This window comes from Benincasa hispida, chromosome 12, assembly GCF_027475165.1.
Source record: "Benincasa hispida cultivar pf3 chromosome 12, pf3_genome.v1.1, whole genome shotgun sequence".
In the NCBI taxonomy this organism is placed as follows: domain Eukaryota; kingdom Viridiplantae; phylum Streptophyta; class Magnoliopsida; order Cucurbitales; family Cucurbitaceae; genus Benincasa; species Benincasa hispida.
The window spans coordinates 56,685,941-56,704,109 of NC_143489.1; the positions used below are offsets into that span (position 1 = coordinate 56,685,941).

The 18,169-nt window shown below is 32.6% G+C and overlaps 1 long non-coding RNA gene across 4 annotated transcripts; it reads right to left on the bottom strand.

The window, feature by feature from the left end:
- Nucleotides 1-12,162: 12,162 nt before the first annotated feature.
- On the bottom strand, nt 12,163-17,853 carry LOC120070139 (uncharacterized). Of its 4 annotated transcripts, none has more exons than XR_005479802.2 (3): nt 15,626-16,540; nt 15,483-15,546; nt 12,163-12,553 (listed from the first exon to the last, which is right to left on the bottom strand). It is a non-coding gene; the product is annotated as an uncharacterized LOC120070139 (long non-coding RNA). The 4 variants fall into 4 exon arrangements; XR_016525106.1 differs by having other exon boundaries at nt 12,163-12,559; XR_005479801.2 differs by lacking the exon at nt 12,163-12,553 and adding an exon at nt 14,336-14,593 and having other exon boundaries at nt 15,626-16,539.
- Nucleotides 17,854-18,169: the final 316 nt, after the last annotated feature.

Sequence of the window (18,169 nt, forward strand, 5' to 3'; positions counted from 1 at the left end):
TTAGGAAGTTTTTTAGTCGAAATATACCTAAGTACAAAAGATATCCAAATAAATAGAACACTTCAAAAGTATATACGATATATTATTTTTAGCTCTCGAGTCCCTATGACTTCCACCGTGAGATCCATGCTCAGCTTTGTGTTGCTTTTACCGTGGCTACTCCATTCGAAAAGTGTTTGCATGGGTCAATATCAAGGTGAATAGGGGAAGTAGTTCATAATAAGTGGGTGCAGGAAATGTGTCAAAAAATCCTACGGTCTCTTCCATTAGTTTGAACTATTAGATTCCTATGTTGCACTTGTTGTCGTTTTTAGGCAGCATTAGCTAGTCGTTTTTACGGCGATACTCTCAGAGGTTTGTAACATAGGATTCGGAAGAACCCAAACTTCATAAATGAATAGGGTTTCTTAGTTTCAATTTGACCATTGTTTTCCTATTCAGGGGAATATTCATACCGTTCTATGGAATCTGAAAATGGAGGGTCACACTTACAAGAATTACTAAGTGTTAGCTTAATCAAAAATGGTAACTAAATGACTATAAGAATAGGAGTTATTTTGGATATAGTATTTGGTCAAGATTGTCTTACTCTAGTGAAAGAGTATTTGACTGCCGAACAGTAGCATCTTTTCTAACTCACTAAAGTATCATTGCAAATAAATTAAGAAATATAGATAGTTTATTACTTTTGCTAAAATTGGATTTAGATGCAATTTACTTATAGAATTTTTTTATGTTTCAACATGTCAAACTCGATTATATAACTCTTAGCTTCTGACAAATTCAATGGAAAGCACGATACTAGTAGTTGATGATTTAAGATTTATTTTGACGGAGGAACGTCTTCTTCTTTCCAATCATAACTTAACCCAAAATGTTCGAGATATCTATGACAGATGGATCCGGGCAAATGATAAAGCCAAATCCTATATTTTGACAAGCATATCTGATGTACTTACCAAAAAGCATGAAACCATGGTCACTGCAAAATAGATCACGGTGTTGTTGCAAGGGATGTTTGGACAGTCATCCTCATTGGCACAACACGATGCCATTAAATACCTTTATAATTTGAATGAAGGAAGGGGCCTCTGTTAGAGAACATGTCCTGGACATAATGGTCCACTTCAATATAGCGGAGGCAAACAGGACTGTCATAGATGAGAAGAGTCAAGTTAGTATGATAATGGAATCTCTTCCGAAGAGTTTTTTAACTTTTCGTACGAATGTTGTAATGAATAAGATTGATTACAACTTAACTACTCTTCTCAATGAACTCCAAACTTACCAATCTTTAATGAAAAATAAGGAATGGGAAGCAAATATTGTTTCCTAAAAGAAATTTCAGAAGGGTACTTCATCCAGTTCAAGACCCTCTGAAAAGAAGTCTGGATCTTCGAGGGATAAGAGTATCCAGATGAAGAAAAAGGAAAAATGGAAGAAACAGTCTCTTGCCAATAAAAGCAAGATGAAGGTTACAAAAGAAAAATGTTTCCATTGCAACATTGACGGGCATTGTAAACACAACTGCCCTAAATTTCTTGCAGCAAAGAAAGCTGAGAAGGAAAATCAAGGTAAATTCTATTTTCTTGTAATTGAAACATGTTTTGTGGAAAGTTCTTACTTAACCTGGATATTGAATTCAGGGGCCGCTAATAATATTTTCATTTCCTTACAAGAAAGTAGCTCCTGGAAGCAGCTATCAGAAAATGAAATGACTTTCAAGTTAGGAACATGTGAAGTCATTTCAGCAGAAGTAGTGGAAGATATATAGTTATTTTTGGAGATTTCTATATTTTACTTGTATATTATGTACCTAAACTGGAAAGGAACTTGTTCTTTGTATCTTGTTTGCTAGAACATATGTACAAAGTCACTGTTGATATAAATGAAGTGTTCATTAGTTCAAAGGTGTTCAAATGTGTACAACTAAACTTGAAAATAACTTATATGTGTTAAAACCAACTGAGGCAAAAGCCATTTTAAATATAGAGATGTTTAAAACAGTTGAAACTCAAAATAAGAAAAGAATGATTTCTCCTAACGCCTATCTTTGGAACTTAAGACTTGGTCACATAAATCTCAATAAGATTGAGAGATTCGTTAAAAATGGTCATCTAAATCAGTTAGAAGACAGATCTTTACCTCCATGTGAATCATGTCTTGAGAGAAAATTGATCAAAATTTCTTTTCCAAAAAAAGGTCTTAGAGCCAAAGAATCTCTAGAACTTATACATTCAGACCTTTAAGGTCCGATGAATGTCAAATTTCAAGGAGGATCTGAATATTATGTTAGTTTCATTGATGATTATTCCAGATATGGTTGTGTTTACCTAATGCATCAAAAGTCTAAAACTCTTGAAAAGTTCAAAGAATATAAGACTTAGGTTGAGAACCTATTAGGTAAAAGGATAAAAACACTCTATCAGATCGAGGTGGTGAGTATATAGATTTACAATTCCAAAACTATTTAGTAGAACATGAAATTCAATCCCACTCACAGCACCTGGTACACTACAACAGAATGGTGTAGTAGAAAGAAGAAATTGAACTTTGTTAGATATGGTTCATTCAATGATGAGTTATACTCAGTTACCTCAATCGTTTTGGGGGTATACAGTACAACTTGTTGTACATAACAGGTTCCCTCAAAAAGTGCTTCAGAAACACCATATGAGCTATGGAGAGGACGTAAAGATAGTTTACATCACTTCAGAATTTGAGGATGCCCGACACACGTATTGGTATAAAACCCTAAGAAGTTGGAATTGATAGAATAACACATGCGTAGCGAAAGAAAAATGGGTCTAAAGTACTCTAATTAGGTTAATTTCAAATAATAAGCATGGAATTATGAAGGAGTAATATAACATGCAACGAAAGACTTCAGAATTAATAAGCATGTAAAGTACATTTAATTTGATGTTTAAACATGATGTTCATACGACATTCATAAGATAGTTTGAAACACATATTACCTTTGACAATCTCTTCCACAAATTCATATTCCACCAACGTAGAGCTTGAATCTTCAAGAAGACCACCACCAGGATCTTCTCCACTATGCTAAAAAAGAAATGTGTGGTGGAAACACTCAAATCAAGCTGAATTGAGGATGAACTTGTGAGGGTTGAGTAGGGTTTTTAGTTTTTCACTTCAACAAGTAAACTCAGATTCCTTGATAATCTTTCTGCATCAAGATTCTATATATAGATAGAAATCATGCAAAACCAATAGGCTGCATGGAAGACACCATCTACTTGGTGATTATCACATAATTAAATTAGATTTTGGTGATACTCCATTAAAAAGTAGTTAGTGAATTTTCCTAAAATTTGGAAAAATCCACTAACTTAAAAATGATTTCAAAAATAATTTTATTTTATTTTATTTTCTTTAATTAGTTTTATAAAATTAATTAAAAAATAGTTAATTTAAATAAAACTAATTTTAATTAATTTTTAATTAAAATAATATTAATTTAATATCTTAATATTAAATCAATAAAATACCAATTTCACCAATATAAATCAATTTCATATTTAAATCATAATTTAAATATTAAATTGATTTTTCAATTTCATTTAGTTTCAATTAAATTAAACGTTTTTAATTGTATCATATACAACCAATTGAAAACCCTAAAATTAAATTTAAACATTTCAAATTTATAACCTTAATTTCATACGTCAATACTCATTTTGTTATTCCAATTTAAGAGCTAATAGAGGGATCTAATGGACCTACAGATCATGAAATCTAACAATCTATAATTAATTCATTAAACTCTTTAATCGAATTAATTACTATTCGTTAACCATCAAAGCACACCACTATAGCTCGATAGTTGCACTCTCCTCACTGTAGATATATGTTTGTCCATGTAAACCATAATCAATAAGTCGATCCTTCACACGTCGTTCGTAATTACAGCTGGGTCAAAATTATCGTTTTACCCCTGTAAATACATCTAGTTCCTCAAGTTCCCACTGACCCTCTAATGAATAATTTGATTCATAATATTACTTATGAATCATATCTCTCTCTATTATGAGAAGGTAGGGCCCCGATTGTTCAAGACTTGTAATTAGAACTTAAGAGAACAACCTATCTGCTAACCCTAAAATGGGTAGAAGTGAATTCCATCTTGCAGGGCTATGTCCCTAGCTATCCACCTGGCCTTATCCTCAAAATGAAAGACTTGTTGAGCAATATTGTTGAACTACTCTCACCCATGCAGATCAAAGGATAATCTAGAATAAACAGAAGTTCATAGCTAGTTTGGAATTAAGATCGAGTTATCCTAGGTTGCTTTTGTATGAAATAGTCAGTTTTAACAGTAAACGGTCGTTATAAAGAAAAGTGGCTATTTCGTGGTCCAGTCTATATGTAAACTTATTGCATAGGATGCCTCCACTCACATGTCTCTACATGAATGATTTGTGGATCACATCATTTGTATTACCTATACAAAATGGGCCGATCCAATAGTGTTATCAGGATGAGATACCCAATTTCATCCATATACTTATAAACTATTTAGGCTACATACTATTAACTTGATACTGTTTATGTCACCACATAAAGTTAAAGTATTCATACTATAGCCATGGGTATGTTTATTGGATTTTCATAATAGAATGCAAAATCAACAACTTTATTGAATAAGATACTCAATAATATTTTATTGATAAATAGAATGTTTAACACAAAATTTACGAACTGGGAGTTCTAAGACATTCCTAACAATCTCCCACTTGGACTAAAACTCGAGTGAGAATAAATATATACAATACAATGTCGATAAACATAAAGGAAAAATACAATAAACTAGGACATCTCTAATACCATATATATTCTCCCACTTGCCTTAGATTACGTTGCTCGGAGTCCTAGTCCAACCAGGTGGCCCTCGAACACTTTAGCCTAGAAGGCCTTCGTAAATGGATCACAGTAAGGTTGTCTTCAGAAGCTATCTTCATGACGATCATGTCTCCTCGGTGTACTATCTCTCTGATTAGATGGTACTTTCTTTCAATATGTTTTCCAAGTTTGGGACTCCTTGGTTCTTTTGAGTTGACAACAACACCACTATTGTCATAATATAGTGTGATGGGTTGGTGTATATCTGGAACTACTTCCAAGTCAACCAAGAATTTGCATAGCCATATTGCTTCTTTAGCGACTTTACATGCGGTAATGTATTCTGCTTCCACTGTGAAGTCAGCGATATAACTTTGTTTAATGCTTCTCGAAACTATAGCTCCTCCATTGAGAGTGAAAACTAATCCTGAAGTAGATTTCCTTGAATCGACATCAGTTTGGAAATCAGAATCAGTGTATCCAGTAAGGATCAAATCCTTAGGTCCATACACAAGCATATAGCCCTCGTTCTCCTTAAATACTTGAGGATGTTTTTGACAACAGTCCAATGACTGTGTCCTGGATTGGACTGGAACCTACTGACGATTTCAACTGTAAAGCATATGTCAGGACGTGTACATAACATTGCATACATTAAACTTCTAATTCCAGATGCATATGGAATTCTTTTCATTTCCTCAACATCTTGAGGTGTCTTAGGACACTATTCTTTTGACAAATGAATTCCATGTCTAAAAGGTAACATATGTTTTTTAGAATTTTGCATATTATATCTTGACAACATCTTGTCAATATAAGATGCTTGAGATAGTGCTAGGGTTCTATTCTTTTGATTCCGAAAGATCTGTATTCCTAGAACGTATTGGGTGACCTCCTCAGATATTTCCTAGGATACATGTGAGTGAGGACAAAGCATATTGAAATGACCAAATTTGGTTTGTGGGGACAAGTTTGAGAATTAATGCATAAATGATTTTAAAATATAATCATAATTAAGGGTCTAAAATGATTGGATTATGAAAATTTAGGAGTTTCATTGACTCAAATTCACAAAATGTTGGCAGAACAAAATCTAGAAGATGTGTAAATTGATACAATTACGAAATTTCAAGATTTAAATAAAGACAATTATTAGCTCAATATTCTAATTGATACAACTCTAATGTTTGAGGGCATAAATTGATATTTATTCATGTATTATCTATATTTATCAATTTCGATAAAACTTAATGTATCAGACACCAATTATTTAGATGAAATTTGATGGTTGGATCTTGAGATTGACTAAATTTTTAGCCCAAATTGTGATTTGGTTATCCTCAACTTAATGACAAAAAGTTTCTTACGATTTTTCATTGGTAATTGAAAAAATATGTTGTTAATGATAGGGGATGCGTCACGGGATCGAAACTGTTACTATGGTCCACTTGCAAGTGTTGCAAATTGCACCATATTTTTTTTTTTTTTTGTCACTTTGGAAGATGACACTCTCTTCAATCACAAACAACGTGTTCAGCAGTATAATAATACTCGGCCATTAATTTGATTATTTCCTTTAACATATTATATAGTGATTTTGTTTATAAAAATAATATAAACATGCTAGTTTTATCTATTCCATTTAATTTGATTTGATTTTTTTTAGTTCTATTCCATTCCATTTTGTTCTTTCTTTTATGTCTATGTTCTTACATAAAATTATTCAACATGAAAATAGTTCAACAACTGATAATTGATATATACTGTCTTTCAACTTTAAGTTGGAGATTGAAATATTTATACCTTTACTTGTACTAAAAAAAGTTTTATGTAATGATCGATTAAATTTTAAATGAAACTTGTGGAAACTTAAATGTTAATTTAAAGAAAAATTGCAGACCATTGTTGAACTATGTCGTTGGTTAGAGTTACAATCACATTCATGAACTTTCGATTTGATCAATCATTCCTATGTGATTTTTTTAATGATTACAATCATTCTCTTTTGTTAAATTAATTTTTATTTGTAGATAACTCACATAAAGATGAGGAGAACAAACCTCTCATATGAAAATGAAAAAGAATCTTGTGGAGGACGATTAAAAAGATAAGGAAATGATAAAGAATACAATCATTTTTCTTCATATATATTATATAATAAGTGACAACAAGGTTAAATATTCAAATATTTAATTACCCCACATTTATTTTTAATAACGGTGTACTTAGATTGTACTAATAATAAATAACATATTACATAAAAGTAAAATTCCAATAATCATCCATCTTAAGCTTGAGAGAATACACACCAACACCTTTGAATCACTGCAACTTTTGGCATTCATCAGTTGGAAGAAGGTGGTTTCGGTCTGCGTATCCGCCGTGGCGGTGGTGGCGGCGGCAAGTTGATTTTTGGGAGTTTGGGAGGTTTTGTGGGAAATATTTTCTTCAACCAGGGTGGGATTTTTTTCAAAGATCCCCCGACCGCCGATGAGAGGGTGGCGGAGGGAGTGAGTTTGTGGTGGGTCTCCGGCAGGTAATAAGGTCGACCAACTACTTGGGTGCTAAGAAGAATCACTCCAAGAACAAGAATAACCAAATATTTTTGACACATTTTTGAGGCTGATCTTCCTCTCTTTTTTTCCTGGATTTGTTTCACTTGCTTGTTGAGATGCTCAAACTTAAGGTGCCTTTTTATAGCAAAATTTTGCATTATTTTTGCAATTGACTACATATTAAGGTTATGTTGGCAAAGAAGTCTTTTGGTCTTCAAATCATAATGTAGTCTATGATTGCTTTTTGAAAATTTTGTTGTAAAATAGAGGAGTAAAATGAGAGAACATGAACACGAATATCGATAAATTGTAATATTAAAATAAATATAAATATATATATATATATATATAAAGTGACAAAAGTAAACTACATGAATAAAGGAAAGGAAATTATGGAAATAGGACAATATAGAAATTTCTCTCTTTATTCCTCACCAAAAGTGCATACTCAATAAAAGTCTTATCCATTAAAGGAGTGTTTGAGCGCAGATTAATAATCAAAAGCTTAGGAATCAAATGTTCGAGGGCTTATTTGAGGTGTTCTGAAACCTATAATCATAAACGCGGGATGCAAGGTTTGGAAGCCCGAGATTTTGAAGTCTGTGTTTAGGGTGCAGACATAGATTTGGGTAACCTTATTTTTTTTCTCTATATTTTAATGGTTGTTTGTAAACTGTATAACATTTAGTGTATTTTGCATCAATTTTTTTGATAATTCTAAAAGAAAATTTTAATTTAATCTGGGTCTAAAAGTAGCTAAGAGGCAGATTTATCACTGGGCTAGCTAGTGATTTTGATATTAGGTTAGTTATATATATATATATTATATAAAGAACATAAAGTTGAGGAGGGCTCGAGCCCCTTGAGCGTATACTAAATTTGCCCCTGAATAATATATGAATGATAATAACTTAGTAATTTTTATACAAAAAATAGTTTTTACTAAAAATAAAATAACAAAGTTTTGAAATTAAGTTTTATAACAAATTCAATTTGCTTTTAGATTTCTAATTTATCCCCTTTTAAATAACAAATATATCTTTTGATAACAAAGTAATAATTTTGTAAATTTAGTATCATAACACATTTATAACAAAGATAATTTTGCTTTAAATTCCTAAATTATTGTTTTTGTGTAGTCTCGGAATGAATTTTACGTTTGAGTGTTTGCATTTAATAGCATTCTTTATTCATCAGTCCATTTATTTATTTTGTGAAAAATGAACAAGGAAAAGAAAATGAGAAATTGAAGGGAAAGTGAAAAAAGAAGGAGGAAAGAAAAAAATTATTGTTGACAGTCAATGGATAATCATCACCTATGATGGTAGGTGTCCAATGGTTGCAAAGAGAATTTAATGACCCATGAACATCACAATAGTCACAATGGTGAAGCACTAGCGAGATCACAATGGTCAAGTGCCGGTGAGATCACCTGCCAATGGTAAAGATGATCAACAATCGCTGATGATTAAGACGATTGGTTGGTCACCTAGTTTCACAATAATCAGTCACTAATGGTCATGGTATTTGGTCGTTGACCGCCACTACGGTCAATTGTTAACGGTCACAACGGTCGATCGCTAATGTTCAAGATGCTCACCCATCGACGGTGACGGTCAATGTGATCGGTCGCCAACGGTCAAGACGATTGATCGTCAATGGTCAAAACGATCAATCTTCAACGGTTAAGATGATTGGTTGTCGATGGTTAATCACGAAATTGACCAATGTTTGTTGCTGATAGTCATCGATGACTATTGATAAGAGGTAAAAGATGAAGGAAAATTTTTCTAAGCCCTATGCCATTCATTAAAAATATATACCAAATCTATGAGTTTGGTTTCTTACCCCCAAGATTTTTGTTCCAAGTGCCCAACCATGGGTTTAGTTTCAAATGTCAAATCCCCCTAATTTCAAACCTAGTGGCCAAACACCCCCCCCCCCTCCCCCCCCCCCAAAAAAAAAAAAAAACCTTAGGACCATCCTCACAACCAATCAATGATGGCATGTTGATCGGTCGATTGTCGACGGTAAGGTTGGTCAATTGGTCATTGGAGGTCATGATATTTGGTTGTTGACCATCACTACGATCAGTCATTAACAATCACAACAATTGGTTATTATGGTTACAATGGTCAAACGCCAACGAAATCGCCCGCCAATGGTAAAGACGATCAACAGTCGCCGAGATTAAGATGATTGGTTAGTCACCTACCGTCACGACAATCGGTCGCCAAGGGTCATGGCATTTGATCATTGACCGTCACTACAGTTGGTCATCAACAGTCACGATAATCGGTCATTAACGGTAGATCATTGACGATCAAGAGGCTCACTCATCGACGGTGACAGTCAATGTGATTGATCACCAACGGTCAAGATGACCGTTCGTTGATGGTCAAGTTATCATCAACGGTCAAGACGAATGGTTACCAATGGTCAATCGTGAAGTTGACCAACCTTTGTTGTTGACGGTCATCTATGACTATCGATAAGAGATAGAAAATGAAGAAAAAAATTTCTAAGACCTATGACATTCATTAAAAATATATTCCAAACCCATGGGTTTGGTCTCTTATTCCTAGGAATTGTATTCCAATCCTATAGGCCAAACACCCCCCTAAAAGTCTTATCCATGTCACATTATTAAAATATAACACTCAAAATACATAGTACAAAACATTCTTCATACTCAAAAGAGATTATCTTACCCAGACAAGAACCTAAAAACTTAGTTCAAATGCACTAAAACTATCTGAAACTACAAATAAAGAGTTTAAGACTTAATTAGAAGTTCCAATCTACAATCAAACTTAATTAGAAGAAAAAAATACAAATCAAATTATAGTAAATAATAAACATCAATCTTAGTGATAGAGTTGACATTCAACCAACAGAAGCAATTACGATCTTAAACACTTTAATAACATTAATTTTAGCAAAGAATCATATGTGTTCATAACAACAATATTAAAAAGGTTTCAAGACTACAACATTTGATGAATCCCTTTAGAACTTCAATCCTCCACGAAATTCTTCTTATAAGTTTGTTGTAGACAACTACAAAGACTTCTCTACTATCCTCTTGGCATTAGATTGGATGGCGGTATCCAAATTGAGATGGATTATTAGTGAAAATTTGGTGTTGAAGAGATGTTTGTGCAAATAAGTCAAGAACTGAATTTCTATCAATTTTGTGAAATTGCATGAAGTTTTAAACTCATTAAAACTTTCCTTTTTATAGAAAATTAGCATGCAATATAAATTCATCATAAATTGACACCCAATTTAGCACTACCACTTTGGATTAGGTGGAATGAGAAATCGAAAAATGTGGGATAATCCCACTTCCAATTTTCCTTTATTTATTTTTTTATTTTAATTAAATGAATTTAGTCCTATTAAATAAATTTAATGAAATTAATTAAATTTAAATTACACAAATTCAAACTTTATAAAATTAGTTTCAAATAAATAATAATCAATGAATTAAATTAATCAATTTAATTCAATATTAATTTAATATCAAATATTAAATTAATAAAACATTGAATCCAAATATGAATCCATATTTATATATTTAAATCAAATTTAAATATTTTCAACTTTCCAAATCTGTTTAATTCAATAATTAGACGTCAATTATATCATATATAATAATCCAAACACTAATTCGAATTTGAACATTTTAAATTCACACAACACGTTATTCTAAGGTTTAATCCATTTACGAGTTAGTAGAGGGACTTAATGGACTACAGATCATGAGCTCCAACGATTTGATATTTATTGGTTAAATTCTTTAAATCGAATTAATCAATATTTGTTAACTACCAAGACACTTCACTATAACTCAGTAGTTACACTGTCCTCACTATAGATATATTTCTGTCCACTTGATTTAACCATAATTAGTAAGTCAATTCTTCACAAATTGATCGTATTTATAGGTAGACCAAAATTATCGTTTTACCCTTGTAATATATCTTACTCCTTAAGTCCCCACTAATCCTCTAATGAACAATTAGTTTATGGTCTTATCAATAAACCAAGTCCCTCTCAGCCATAGAGAGGGCAGGGCCCCTTTGTTCAAGACCAAGAGTCAGTACTTAAGGGAATAACCTATGTGCTAACCCTAAAACGGGTAGGAGTGAATTCTGTTTTGTAGGACTATGTCCTCAGCTATCTATCTGGTCTTACCCCTAAAATGGGAGGCTTATAAAGTAGCGATGTTGAGTCACTCTTAACCATGCAGATTAATAGATAAACCCGAATAAATAGGAGTTTATAATTAGTTCAGGATTGAGATCGAGTTACCTTAAGTCATCGAATTGAAATAATCAGTTTTAACAGTAAACGGTCGTTATAAAGAAAAGTGACTGTTTCGTGGTCTGGTCTTATGCAAACATCTTTTGTATAGGATGCCCCCATTCGTATGTCTCCACATGAACGACTTTGGGATCACATTGTTTGTATCAATATACAAAATGGGCCACATCCAACCCTATCCATATGTTTAAAGACCATTTTGGCTATATACTAAAACTTGATCCACTTTTATGTCTCTACATAAAGTTTATGTATTCATGTTATAGTCAAGGGTTCATTAGTTTATTGGATTTTATTAATCTATAAATGCAATTTATATATTCAATAACAACTTTATCGAAATATTCTCAATAACATCTCTATTCTCTTCTTCTTCTTCTTCTTCTTCTTCTTCTTCTTCTTCTTCTTCTGTAAACAAGTGAAACATGTATCTCATGAATTATATATATATATATATATTTATCATATCAAGAAATCTTCCTAGAACTTAAGTCTAAATTAATTCCATATCAGCTTCTTAATACTAAATTTAAATCCTCGCAACAATCTTACTATTTAGAATTGAAGTCTACTAAAGTAAATAAATGTCAATAACTATTTAAAAGAGATTCTCATCATTATCAAAAGAACTTAAGTCTGTCAAAGTAAATTAATATCAACCAACATTTGAAAGACATTTTCATCATTAACAAAATACCTCAAATCTATCAAAATAAATATGTTCAAATAAACATGTAATTTTGAGTTGTATGATATACCTCTTCGACACCAAAAAATTCTCCAACTTCAAAACTTTTTTCTTCAACCTACTCCTTCCACAAAACATTGCTTTCAAAATATAAACATGAGAGATCAAAGAGTAAACATGAACCATGAAATATAATCACAAGCATTGGGCATGAGTGATAAATCACTTGGCCTTTTAGGGACACTAAGCATTGGGCATTTATATTGTTTATAATCTTTATAATACTCTCCACTAGAGTAAAAGGTTTACAAGCTTAATTGGTGCATTTGTGAACTAAAACAAGCATCTCGATCTTGGAATATAAGATTTTATACTGTGATTAAATCTTATGGCTTTAATCAAAATGTTAATGAGCCTTATGTTTACAAGAGAATCATCAACGGTTCAACAATTTTTCTTGTGTTATATGTGGATAATATCCTACTTATTGGGAATGATGTAGGGTTACTGACAGATGTAAAGGAATGGCTAGCCACCCAGTTCCAAATGAAATATTTGGGTAAGGCATAGTTTATTTTAGGGATCCAGATCATCAGATATCGTAAGAACAAAACGGTGGCCTTGCCTCAAGCATCATATATTAACAATATGTTTGTCAGATATTCGATGCACAATTTCAAGAAGAGTTTATTACCTTTAGGCATGGAATTGCTTTGTTTAATGAGCAGTGTCCTAAGACTCCTCAAGAGGTTGAGGAAATGAGACGGGTTCCCTATGCATCAGCCTTTGGCAGCCTTATGTATGTAATGTTATGTACCAGATCTGAAATTTTCTATGAAGTAAGGATTGTCAGTAGATATCAATCCATTCCAGGATTAAATCACTGTACAATAATCAAAATAGTCCTCAAGTATCTACGGAGAATGAAGGGCTATATGCTCATGTATGGTGTTAAGGATTTGATCTTTATAGGATACATTGACTGTGATTTTCAGACTGGTAAGGATTTGGAAAATCGACATTAGGATCTGTGTTCTCTCTGAATAGAGGGGTTATAGTTTAGTGAAGTATCAAGCAAGGATGCATACCAAATTCCATTATGAAAGTTGAATACTTAGTTGCTCGTGAAGTAGTTGAAAAGATTATTTGGCTAAAAAAGTTCCTTACTGATTTGGAAGTCATTCCAAATATGTCTTTGTCCATCACACCATATTATGATAATTGTGGTGTCGTCAAAAATTCTAAGGAACCTAGGAGCCGTAAAAGAGGAAAACATATTGAGTGGAAGTATCATCTCATTAGGGAGATTGTGTAATGGGGAGATGTGACTTTCACACATATTACCTCGGAGCACAACGTTGCTGATCTATTTACAAAGGCTCTCACGGCTAAAGTGTTTGAGAGTCACATAGAGTGTCTAGATCTACGAGATATGAGTCACCTAATCTAGGGCAAGTGGGAGATTTTGTTGGGTATATTGTATGCCCTAATTTATTGTATTTTATTTAATACTGTACATCCCACTCATGGTATTTGATACTGTCTATACTCCATTTTATTGTAATGTATTTGATACTATACAATCCACTCGTTTTGGGATAAGTGGGAGATTGTTGAACTTTATGTCCTAAATCTCATGTATCTTGTGATTTGTAAAGACAAGTTACGTATTTAATAAAATAAAAAGTATTTTATTGATGTTTAGATTACATTAATTCAATCCAATAAACTAAGATCCAAAGTTATCTTATGAAACTTAAACATGTATGTGGAGACATATAGGTGGATCATGTTTAATTGATAACCTAAATGGTTTATAATATATGGATAAGGTTGGGTATCTTATCCCAGTGACACTACAAATATCACCCACTTTGTAAATGTTTCAATTGTTGTAAAGTGCTACAAAAGATTTGATCCTGATCATTGATGTGAGATATACGAGTAGGGGTATTTTATACAAAGAGTTTATATAAGACTGGACCGTGAAAGAAAAAAATAAGTCTGAAAACAAAACTTAAACGGCAGTCTTGAATTTCAAAACTGAAAATGTAAACATAATAGAAACATTAAAATATGAGTGGAAACATGTAAACTAGTCCCCGATGGCTTGATCAAGGATTCCTCTTGCTAGTCGTCGGTGCATCTCTACTCTTATCTGAAACAACATGAGAAAGAACGAGTATAAAAATACTCAGTAAGTAACCTCACTACTAGGGTCAGGCTAGGCATCTATGTCTTCTAGATGCCTACCTCTGGCGGAACATAAATACTTCTCTAGTCCTCATGGAACTCATACATGAGTAACTGATTTTGATCCTACTGTATTTAAGTATACCCACTACCTCTAGTAAGTCCCGTAGGACCCACAACCTCTGGTGAATTCCGAAGGAAAGCACCACTTCTATTGAATCCCGAAGGAAACACAACCTCTTGTGGATCCCGAAGGAAACCACCACCTCTAGTGAATCCTGAAGGAGACACAACCACTGGTGATCCTCAAAGGATAACACCACCTTTAGTGAATCCCGAAGGAAACACAACCTCTAGTGAATCCCAAAGGATAACACCACCTCTAATGAATCTGGAAGGAAACACAACCGCTGGTGGATCCCGAAGGAAACCGCTACCTCTAGCGAATCTCGAAGGAAACACAACATCTAGTGGGTATCTAACAAATCAGTGAGGACACTATCACAATCTCAACATCACAAGTATCATAACATGGTTCTATACCATACATATACATCCCAACATCATAGTTCTACAACATACATATACATCTCAACATCATGGCTCTATAACATACATATACATCTCAATATCCTCATATCAAATACAACCTCATGGAATCAAATATCATCTCATGCTAGCATTCAAGTATTTATATGCACATTTAATCTTTCAGATCCTCATACGAAAACATACATCGATTATACTATACTATCGGTCTATCATACTATCATTATGTCATAATATCAATTTATCATGCTAGCATACATTTAGTGCCTGGCCCGTGGGCAATTTCTAGTAGTAAGATCACTTACCTCAAATCAAAAGTCCAAATATTTCCTTCCAAGCAACTACTCGATAATGAAACTCAAATTAAACCTACAACATAAACCCAACATTTAATTCACACTAAGGCTCCGCTCATCAATATATACAATCAACCCCAAAAATAATTTACCTAAAGTGTGACTTGATCAAGGTCACTTCTAAGATTTTGCTCCAAAATCTCCACCAAATTCCACAAAGAAAAATAACCTCTAATTCTGATGGATAGCGACCTTAAACCTTCGAAATACAATAGTCAAGTCATTACTTAATCCAATCATTAGTGGGTGTCTGGAGATCAACCTCAAGAACCACAAATGTTATCAAATTTCTTGTTGGAAACGAACTCGAACCCGTTGAACAATACGTTGCGCACTCCAAACTACTCCAATCTTAGATCTAAATTCCAAATATAATAGGTATCTACCAAAAAGGAAATCTAAAATTTAATGGGCAAATAAGAACCACAAAACTCAATCGGACTTACCCTAAAAACTTACCAACACTGGCCGAAATTTTTTCTTCCACGAAGTTGGACAACACCTAGAATTTTCTCAAAACACCAATCTAACCCCAACTGCGGCAGGTAACGAACAAACTGAAACCAAGTAAAAAAAAACAACAATTTAACCCACGAAATCCATCCAAATTGTGAAACCCTTACCAAACACTCAACCAATAACAGAGACACAACCGAGGGACAAACGAACGGTGAACGACGGTGGTTGAACGAGCAGGGCGGCGCTTGGACGGACGAGCCTGGTCGATTGGTCGAGATCGGCGGCGAATAGCAATGGAGATCTTGGACGAGTAGCTCGACCTCAACCAAACAGGGTTGGGCGGCGTCGGACGGCTGTTGGAGGCGTGGTCGACTCTTTAGATCCGACGCGGATGACCTCGGGGAGGCGGGACGGCGTACGAGGGCGATCGACACGAGGGGGCGACGGCGAGGGTTTTCACAAGGGGGGATCGCGCAGTCCGTGAGGGGTGGGAGAGAGAGTGAAAGAGAGTGTCTTTTCTTTAAAAAAAAAAAGAAAAAGAAAAAGAAATAAAATAAAATAAAATTTTAATTGATTTTTCTTTATTTTATTTTATTTCCTTTTATTCTTTCCTTCTAGACTCAGGTGTATAAATAAAATCTCTTTCTCTTCCTCTTCAAAACCAAAATTCCAAAATTAAAAGTAAATTCTCCAATTTAAAATAATTTTTAGTAATCAATATTTAATTTCCAAAATAACAAAAATTTCCTCAAATAAAAAAAATTACTGAAATTACACTACTAATAAAAATTTCGTGGAACTAATTCTTTCTCTATTCCAATCACAACTTCGACTATGACCATGATCTCGACTAGAATTGTTAAAATTTAAAATATTATTTCAAGGAATGGTGTACCATTAGTTGGTCGAAATTCATGATTTGTTTTTATCAGTAACTTATTACTTTATTTAGCCTTGAGAAGACATGAAATGAGTTCATAATATTTTTTAAAATATTTATCTCAATATCACTACTGCAGGAGAATATTCGAGACATGAAATGTAGAAAATGTCTTATTTAACATATTTGTATCAATAACTTTCTCTCAGCATAATGAAAAATTTGAACTGATTTTAAATAATGCAGAGTTGTAATGATCACTTACTCATTTGAAATCTTGGAGCCTCAAGTACATCTATTCATAATGAGTTTTAAGAAGAATAATTGTCTTTTAATGTTCATATTATTATGACATCCAAGTGTATTTTAACATCAAACATTCATGACAAATAACTATTACCATTAATGTTAAGAGTTCTGAATCTAAATTTTGTAATATTTGCATGGTAACACTATCACAAGACATTATATTTATATTAGAAATTTAATATATATATTGGAATGCAAAACAACATTTAATTTATTAACTCTAATAAAGAGGAAAAATGATCTACTTTTAGGATCTACCTTAAACAGGGAAAAGGACAAGAGTTTTGTTGATAATGTGTTGTAAAATTGAGGAGCAAAATATAACACAATTAGGGTAAGACATTATTTGGACACTAAACATATGTGTAGTTATAAAATACATGAATAACTTGGCAGTAGATACATGGACAATAAGAGATAAACCACTTGGCCTTTTAGGACACTAACGATGTGCATCTATTTGTTTATAATATTTATAATAATTTTCATCCATTGAGTCATGGTTAGCTGTAGTTTTATTTCATTGATTCTTCAACCACTTCAATTTTACATTGAAAAATAAACTCAATTTTCCATATCTTTTTCCTTCTAGACATTTTTATCTGAAGAAATTATTAATTAGTCTCCTAATTTGAATGTGTAAAGATATAGTCCCATATACTTAAAATTTTATAGCAACAATTTAGTAACTAAATTTTAATATATATTAATTTATATCTTACTATAAAATTTATCTAATTTAGTCATTTTTTTTGTTTGAGAAATATGTAATTTATTCATTATTTTGAAAAATAGTGTTAATAGATTTGATGAAATTTCTTACCTATATAAATTAACAAATTGATTAGGGATTAAAAGTATTGATAAACTATAAAAATTAAGTCGTTAGGTAATAAATAAATAATACTAAAATTTGGTGAGATTTTTCTTAAGAGGCATTAAATTGTTACAACTATAAAAAGTATATAAACTAAATTGTTATACACTA